The sequence below is a fragment of the Chrysochloris asiatica genome, unplaced genomic scaffold (assembly GCF_000296735.1).
Source record: "Chrysochloris asiatica unplaced genomic scaffold, ChrAsi1.0 scaffold00249, whole genome shotgun sequence".
Taxonomy (NCBI): domain Eukaryota; kingdom Metazoa; phylum Chordata; class Mammalia; order Afrosoricida; family Chrysochloridae; genus Chrysochloris; species Chrysochloris asiatica.
The window spans coordinates 678,600-688,131 of NW_006408767.1; positions in this window are offsets into that span (position 1 = coordinate 678,600).

A 9,532-nucleotide genomic window follows, 5' to 3' on the forward strand; every position below is an offset into this window, starting at 1 on the left:
TCTTCAATACATTAAAGAAGTCTTGTGCAGAAGATTTGTCTAATGCAATACATAGTTTGATTTCTTGACTGCTGCTTCAATGAATGCTGATAGTTGATCCAAGAAGAATGAAGTCCTGATAATTTCCTATCTTTTCTCCATTGATAAGACTGTTGTTTATTGGTCCAGTGGTGAGGATTTTTGTTTTCTTCACATTGAGATGCGATCCATATCAAAGGCTGTGGTCTTTGATCTTCACCAGTAAGCCCTCTTTACTTTCAGCAAGCAAGGATGCATCGTCTGCATATCACAGGTTGTTAATGAGGGAAATATAGGCCCCTTAAAATTAGTTTGAGTAGTTTGGTGTAAATAGTTTATAAATAACTTTTGTACAGTAAGTTTGAGGAGATCTGACTTAAGGAATTTAATAAGAGGTTTGAGTCCTTGAAGGGCTCCTAACTTAAAGGGGTACCGTGGCCCACAAGGAAAATAAGTGGGGTCTTTGAGTGAGATTGTAATTGGCTGCTGAGTGTTAGGCTCTTCCTGGGGTGTCGGTGTCCCAAGCTTCAGGAAGAACCTGTTCAGAAATGGCAAGAGGGATAAAGGAGGATTAGGTGTAGGCAGCGAAGCCTCACCTCAAACCAAGGAAAAATGTCTGAGGATATAAAAGAAGCTATGTACCTAATTCAGCCATGAAATCTCTTCCTAGTGGAGGGGTGAGACAGTTTGGGATTATTGAAAAAGAATGGGTAAAGACTAGCTCTCCCAGCATGCAGATTTTAAGTTTGTCATAGTTAACAGGTTTAGTAGTAGCTTTTTTCAGGCCTTCAATGAGGCAAGTAAGCATATGGTCTTGATGTAGTTGGTCGGAAGAGCCCTGCTGACAGTTCCAGTTGGGGTCCTGATTGGGGACAGATGTGGAGCCAAGGGGATTTTAACCAAGTCCTCAGCAATTGAAATCATTCCCAGACTCTCTAACTTTTGACTATACACGAGCTCTTTCCTCTGGATTAGTGTAGCTGGAGAAAATGAAGTGTGTATTTATCCTTGTTAAGTCATAGGTGGTGGTGGTGGTTCAGCTCCGATTCATAGTGACCCTGTATAGGATCTCCGTAGGCTGCAAATCTTTACGGGAACAGAAAGCTTTATCTTTCTTCTGCAGAACCACTGGTAGTTTTGAACTGCTAACCTTAAGTCTGACTCATAGCCACTATGCTACCAGAGCTCCTTTAAATCATAGCAGAGGGTAAGATGTTCAAACGCTTAAGAAAACTTAACTAGGGTCAGCTGAGAAAGAACCTAACATGATTTCAATTTGCTGTAGGTCTGACATAGAAAAAAGGATATGAACTTGAATAACACACTCTGAGCCTACAATGTCCTGGAGGGGCTGCTGATTGTCTGTGAAGGAAGGTCCCTAGAAAGGTGGGCAAGAAAAAGTATGACTGGGGAGGGGAAAATACTAGTCTTTAGGGGAGATGATGGAGAATGGGACAGAGGGGGAGTTAAGGAACTGGGAGAAGGAGCAGAGGAAGAAGGTTGAGGATAAGGTGGTGGTGCTTGAGAGAAGAAGGTCTTCAGGATCTCCCTAACCCACTCCCCTAACCCACCCACCCATTTTTCATGGATGAACAACTTAAAGGGTCTTTCTAGGTTGGGTAAACCCAATGTTGGGCTTTCCCCAAGAAGGTTTTGGGCTTGTTAAAGTGAACCTTACATTCAGAGGTCCATACAAATTGGGTCTTCTCCCTTTAGGGCTTCATAGAATTGTTTTGCAATAAGACCAAAGTTAGGGATTCAAAGCCTACGAATCCTGTCATTCTTAGAAACTCTCAACTGTGTCTTAGTTGAGGGGACCCTCAGTGTAGTAGTTTACTTTTTTTCCTTTTGGGATTCAAAGTCCTAGTTCCCTGGGACAGCACGAATCCCAGGTAGTACACTCTTGTTTTAGAGATTTGGGCCCTTAATTTGAGAAGGAAATTTCTATCAGGGTGTTTGTACACCCAGGCACGTAAACAAAAGCATGCAGAAAGTATTTATCTTGGAAATGGCCTAACAATGGCTTAATCAAGAGTTTTGACTGGGGTTTTCCTTTCACCCCCATAACCCTGCACTCAGTGGAGGACAAGGATCCGAGTAAAGCTGACAAGATGGAGAAGTTTGCTCTCATATCTAACGTGAATAAAATTGTCTTGCCTTCCACTTAACAGACACCTGAGCTTTGGCAGCAGTGACAAAATGCTCTTCTTGTCAGTAGCATAACTAGCCTCTGGGCATTGTCAGTAGAGGCCTCCCTCAACTGGAGGGGCAAGGACCTGTGCCATCATGGGCCTCATATCTTTGGCCAGTGGTGGTCAACTTTGCATCCTGCTGTACGATGTTTCAGACACTCCAGGTGCCAGTGTCCCATCTGCCCACAATTGTGGCATCTGTTAGGATCAAGACTACCTGCTCATAGAGGCCTCTTGTGGTTCTGTTATCTTCCTCTGCCAGTATTGTCAAAGGGGTTTCATCAGGTGTGGAAGGGAGGTAAGTGCCTGAGTGTCCTGAAGTGACTGCCAGCTGTTGAGCCTGTTGCTCAACTATTTTCTGTCCTCTCAGTCACCCTCCACCTCATCCCAGTTATTAAATCTTGGTTAGTCTCCTCCACTAGTTTGGATAAAGAGATGTCAGATACCAGTTCTAGCTTTATTCATTTTCTTCTAATATCTAGGTAGGCCTGATTCGAGAAGTGCATACTCAGGACCACTCTACCTGTATCTAAATCTGGGTTCACATTTGTATACTTTCTGTATGCCTCAATCAGCCTGCTCAAGTTAGGGGATTTTCCTCTTCCCCATGAGTAACCTCTTAAACTTTGTCATAATGGACTGTTTGGGAGTCACAGCTCCTTATCCCTTCTAATACACAAGTCACTAAGTGTCTGAAAAATCTTCATACTCCTCATCATAAAAATTATAAATAATGCAATTAGATGATTATACTATATAAGATAAAGAAAGAAGGTTTTGAAAACTGAGAATCCTTCTTCAGGCACATTAAAAATTTAAACTCGATTTAATGCTATTAAAATCATTATACTATTATTATTATGTTGTTGCTGTTATTGTTAAGTGCCATCGAATTGATTCTGACTCTTAGAGACCATGTACAGGATTTCTGAAGGAGCAGCTGGTGGGTTTGAATTATAATAATAGCTTCTGTAAATTTAGCATCTCATCATGACTAAATTTGCAACTAGTCATTTTTAGAAATCAAGGAGTAAGTTAGATAAAAATAAAAATTCGTTGCAATATTAAAAACAAACAAACTTGTGTTGTGGAGAATTTCAAATATATACAAAGTAGAAGTTACTGTTACTGTATAATGAATCCCCTTGGTTCTCTCACCCAGCAATAATTATCTACTCATAATCAATCTTATTTCATCTGTGCCCACTCACTAGGCTCCTAGTATATTAATTTGAAGGAAATATCCTGCTATATCTTTATATCTGAGTCATGGTGTGGCACTGTTGGCTAATGCGTCAGACTGCAATGTCGTTTGAACTTCAAGGTCGGTGGTTCAAGCTCATCATCTGCTCCTTGGAAACCCTATACAGGGTTGCTATGGGTCGGAACTGACTCATGGGCACTTAACAACAACATCATCATCTTTATATCTAGAGTCCTGGTGTGGAACTGCCGGTTAACGTGCTGGACTGCAAGGTCAGTGGTTCAAACTCACCAGTTGCTCCTAGGAGACCCTATACAGGGTCACTGTGGGTTGGAACCGACTCACAGGCACTTCACAACATCAACCTCTTTATATCTGTAAACATTTTAGTATTATTAATTGATGAGAAAGAAAAGGAATCTTTTTAAAAGCATAATAAAAATGCAATTATTTGGGGTACAAAAATTAAACATAATTTTTGTTTTTTAACATCATGAAGTAACCAGCCAGTGTTTAAATTTCTAGTGGTGCAACAAAAGGTCAACATTGTCATGGTTCTCTCCAGGAAAGGGAGAAGTAAGGGGCCATTTTTGGAATTCATCTCTAAATTTCTGAGGGTCTACTGACACAACAGCATTGACATTTCTTAGGAGGGAAAGATATCCTGAGAGAAAGATATCATGTTTGGTAAAATGGAGGGTCAGGGAAAAAGAGGCAGACACCCAATAAGATGGATTGGTACACTGGCAGCAGCAATGGGCTCAAATGTAGCAATGATTGTGAGTTTGCTGCAGGACCAGGCAGTGTTTCGTTCTGTTCTGCATAGGATAAATATAAATTGGTACTGACTGGATGGCACCTAACAACAACAAAGCTTCTCTTTGCATTGCCCCAAATCAGACATGGAAAAGGAGACATATACTCAAACCTTAGCCAGCTTCCTCCTACCCCAGGTACTTTCCTTAAGGATTATAAGCCTGTCCCTGGAGCACTGGGGGAATTTATAGCTCTTGCAGGTCCCATCCTATAACGTGATCACAAACCCATTGGAGAGGGGTCAGTGTTGGAGGTAGGCTGATAAGGAAGCAGTGGGTAAAGACGAGGGCCAATAGATGGGTGGAAGGAGAGGGGTAGCCAAAGAGTGATCTTCATAAGGAAGGGGGGCTGTGGGACTGGTTGCTGAGTCAGGCTCCTGAGAGGATGGAGGGGACCTAGTAGAAGTGGCAGAGGGGATTGAGGAGCGGAACACTCATCCCTGACACCCTATAAGGTGGGTCATCTAGGATGTCTACAGGCTACTGAGAAGTTTAAGATTTAAAACCAAATACCTGTAGGGAATCTTTCCTTGGATTTCACGGCAGCAGTCTCTTCTCCACTCACAGACTTTTGGTATAGAACCAGAAAGCATTGTATATGGGGTGGGGAGGTCTGTCCCCATTTCCTCTACCTTTTACAAAAGAGATCTAATTGTAAAATGGTGTTAATGGGCCATTGTATTCAGTCCCCAAGGGTGTCCTGGGGTCAGGCAGTACTGCCAAAGAAAATGAGCCTCCTTTTCTTAATTTCCTGGAATGGGAGGTCTCCCCAGTGAGCTAGTTTGACTCATGGTGGATCAGCCATTACATAAGCAGTGATTAACATCCAACATGGCTGAATGGATGGATGTAAGTAAGCCTTGTAGACTTTCAAAAATAAATTCCTTCACCCAGCTATGTTCCAGAGGTGCTAGTCTAAAAAGAAGTTGGACAACTTCCAAAATGCTTTGGTTAGGAGGGATAGGGAAGAAAATAGGTGGCCTCACCTCAGTGCTGTAGAATTATCACTGGTCTGGGAACTGCAAGGTCGGCAGTTCAAATCCACCAACTGCTCCTCGGAAGCCCTATACAGGGTTGCTATGAGTCAAAACCAACTTGATCACAAATGAGCCCTGGCATTTGTGAGCATGAAAAGCAAATATTCCCAGAAACCAGTAGCAGAAGTATGCTGCTGCCACTGTACCAATCCACCCTATTGGGGATAAAGGGATCTAAGAGTCAGAGAGGATCTGATCTACACTGAGGTCAAGATGCCTGTCCAATACTTAAATAGCATCCCACAACGGGCCCAAGAGGGCCATCACATAAGAAAGGAAAAATAAGTCTTTGAAGTCAGCCTGTTTAATTCAGGGAAGAAAGAACGACTAGGAATCAGAGTAATATTAACTTCTAGAAAATGTTCAACTCAAACCAGCGCAGAGGGCCTGAGCGAGCCAAATGAGTAAGAATTGACGATCAGAGACAGCAGGTGAAGATCACAACTCAGAGCAGGTTCTAGGACCCTCATAATGAGTAGAGAGAGATCAAAATTTGCTGGGACAGCTCCAGAAACCAAGACTCACTAGAGGGCAGTGGAAGGATGACAGATATAAGAGAAAACATACAGCAGCCTCAGTCTTTAAAGAGATAAGAAGAAAGACAGAAGGGAAGACTTCCAGTGGGTACTAGGGGCTTAAGGAGGAGTAGAGTAAGGAGGAGCATACCCAGGCAGAACGTGGTAGTTCATGGTTTCTGGCAAATTCAAAGAAAGCTTAAACATACGAGACCTTGGGCCATTTGCCAAGGTGGTGGCAATAAATGTCAAGTATTTTGATTGAGAGATTCATTCTCTGGGCACACTTCTTGTTCTCCCAATTTATTGCCAGGACTTACTGTAGTAAAAGATTAGTTTATGCTTGAGGTTGGTGAGTCTCAGCACTGGGGTTGAAGTAAAAAAAAAGGGCATCTCAGAGACAAGAACATGATGAGAAAACAAAAGATTCAGACAGAGCACCCCCCTCCTGAACTACCTGAAGAGTCCTGATGAGATTTGGGCATCCCCAAGTCTGGGGCAAGATTGAACCTAGAGATCTTATGACAGAGCTGGGCATTCCTGGATCTGGGGCAAGACTGAACCTATAGGGGAAACAGTCAGGAAGCAGCCTTCAAGACTGTGCCCCAAACAGAAAAATGATAGACGCAACATCATGTTTTACAGACTGAGGAAGGAAAGTAAAACTATCACTTCCTACCTAGAGAATGTTTTGCATCCCAAGATGGGGTGTGACTTATGGACTTAAGTCTTGAGCTGGACAGCTGAAGAAGTGGTGTGGGGGATTGGAGACAGGAAGAGAAAAGCAAGTTGAAGCAATTGGCCTCACATGACAGGATTGGGGGTTAACCTGAAACTATCTTTCACTGCTCACCACTCCTCTGAATGCAAGTTTTAAAAAGTTGACAGTGAGAGAAAGTGAGTGAGCACATCTTCTGAGGGCGGGATCAGGGGGTTAGCCCAATACTATCTTCCATGACCAACCATTCCCATGGTTGCAAGCTCTAGAAGGTGAAAGAGATTGCCTTATGGTCCACCACAGTGATAGAGCTGGAGTCATGGGGTGTGAAAGACTTTGCAAGTAGAGAAGTTCAAAATACAGGATTTCTTCACTTTCCAAGGGAAGAAAGGGGCCTAACACCAAAGAGTAGTGTTGGTCCTAAGGGTCGATTGTTTCAGGCTTTTATTGGGATTTTTGAGGAGGGAAGGCAAAGGGGCCTTGCAGACAGGTGGAATAGAAGACAGATTTATAACACAAGTGATGGTGCCCTTTGGGCTAGTATACTAGAATACTAGAGGTGATTAAAAATATTGTCCTTGCTTGGCTTCTGGGAGGTCATTTATGGCCACTGGACAGAGTTTAGGGAGTTGTTCATCACTGAGGCAGGCTGTGTGCTCCATTCCTGAAAAACAAGCTCAGCAGAAACAGGCTAGGGAGTCACTTATCCGTGAGGCCAGCAGTTCTCCATTCCTGCAAAACAAGTTCAGTAAAGCAGGCTGGGGTCTTACAAAAGTTTTCAACACTGCAGCTGAGTCCTATCAAAGATCACTAGCCCCAGAAGTTTCTCTGCAGAAGCATCTCCTCATTTAGCCATGTGAATAAGGAAGACCATAGAAGAATTGATGCATTTGAGTTATGGTGTTGGAGGAGAATATTGAAAGTGCCATGGGCTGCCAAAAGAACCAACAGATGTGTGTTGGAAGAAGTGCAGCCAGAGTGCTCCTTGGAGGTCAGGATGGCCAAACTTTGTCTCTTATACTTCAGACATATTGTCAGGAGGAACCAGTCGCTAGAGATGGATATCATGTTTAGTAAGGTGGAGGGTCAGAGAAAAAGCAGAAGAACGCCAGCGAGATGGATTGGCAAAATGGCAGCATCAGTGGGCTCAAGCGTGGCAACAATTGTGAGGTTGGCCCAGGATTGGGCAGTGTTTCGTTCTGTTGTGCATAGGGTTTCTATGAGTTGGTGCCAACTCGATAACACCTAACAACAATAACAACTAGTCCCCCGACTGACTCACCAAATGTCTTGATGTTGTTGTTAAGTGCTGTCTAGTCAGTTCTGACTCAAAGTGACACTGTATAGGGTTTCCAAGGAGCGGCAGGTGGGTTGAACTGCCAGTCTTGCAGTTAGCAGTCTAGTGCTTATCCAGCAGTGCCACACCAAAACTCCAAGTGTTTTGATGTTGTCTGTTGCTGTTGTTAAGTGCTGTCACGTGGGTTCCAATCCTGTATAGAGTTTCAAAGGATCAGCTGGTGAGCTTGAACCACAGACCTTGTAGTTCAAACCAACTTTGCAGTCTAGCACATTAATCCATAGCATCACACCAGGACTGTCTTGATATGGACTAGTTAATTCTATATTTGTTTCCAAATACAGAAGGGGTGGATAGACCAAAGAACATGGCTGGCAGATCCAGGATTATAGTATAGGAGTTTATTAGGGGAATTCCTTCAACACAAATCCTAGGAGTGGGAGAGCAGACTCCAGTCTCTACAACTCCAACAGCAGGCAGGGGACTTTTATGGCCTTGGTGAAATCCACTCCAGGATTTGGACCCCCAAGGCCTCCCCAGTTATTACATAAGCATGATTTCAGAAGTGAACGTATACTAGCAAAATGTAAGGGAGCAGCCATGTCTGACCTCACAAAGACTGTTTCCTCTACAATATATGATACAGGCTTATGTAATTAAAGCCAAAGCAGCTTTTTAAATATAAGAAACTATCTAGAAAAAAACTGTGTCACTATTTAATTGGCAGATGATTCTGTTTCACAGTGAAATATAAAATAACAGTTTCTTGAAGTATATGATGACTTGGATTTAGTGATATATCATATACACAAACACACACAGAAATGAAACTCAGTATTTTGTTAGAACCACATTTTACATGCAGGGCTGCTTGTTTGTGTGAGATACTTTATCTTTACTCAGAAAAATGTTAGATATATTCATACCCCACTTTTGCTGGACTTTGGAGACAACTTTACAATATCAATAAAAATCAAATTATCCATTGGAATGTGTCAACATTGTTAATACTCAAAGGTTATAAGAGGAAAAAACTCTAACTTATTTCTAATCTATGGTAATACCATTAAAATTGATTGCACAATATCTCATATTCACAATTGACAGGGACCAAGTTTGTTTGGTTTTGATTTATCTGTTAAAAATAAATCCATCTTCATATGTATCCCAAAATGTAAACTTTTCTTACCTGAGAGTACACCATCTCCTCTACCTTTCCCGTCCTACCTTCCTGTGATTAAATTCTAATAAAAGCAACTAAGAAGGCTGAAATTGCTACCGCCCTCCAAGATATTGACTACTTGACAAACCCTAACCAAAGAAATAAAGAGTGGGCATTTTTATTTATTATCAGTTATGTGGTAAGCATATTATATAAGGCAGCTGGACATTCCTTAAAATTGTATCTACTAAGACATCTACTATGAATATATATTAGTTTCTTATGGCTTCTGTAACAAAGTAGTGTGAACTTGATGGCTTAAAACAACACAAATTTATTCTCTTACAGTTCAGAAAGTCAGATATCCAAAATGAGTTTCACTGGACGAAAGCCAAAGTGAGGTGTCAGCAGCGCTTTAGGGGAGATACCATTTTTTTTGCCTTTTCCAGCTTCCAGAGCTGGATTCCTATTGTTCCTTGACTGGGAGCCACATAATTCAAATCTCTACTTCCAATATTAATCACTTTTCCTTCTTTGATACATTAAACACTAACGACCGAAGACCAGAAGAGTT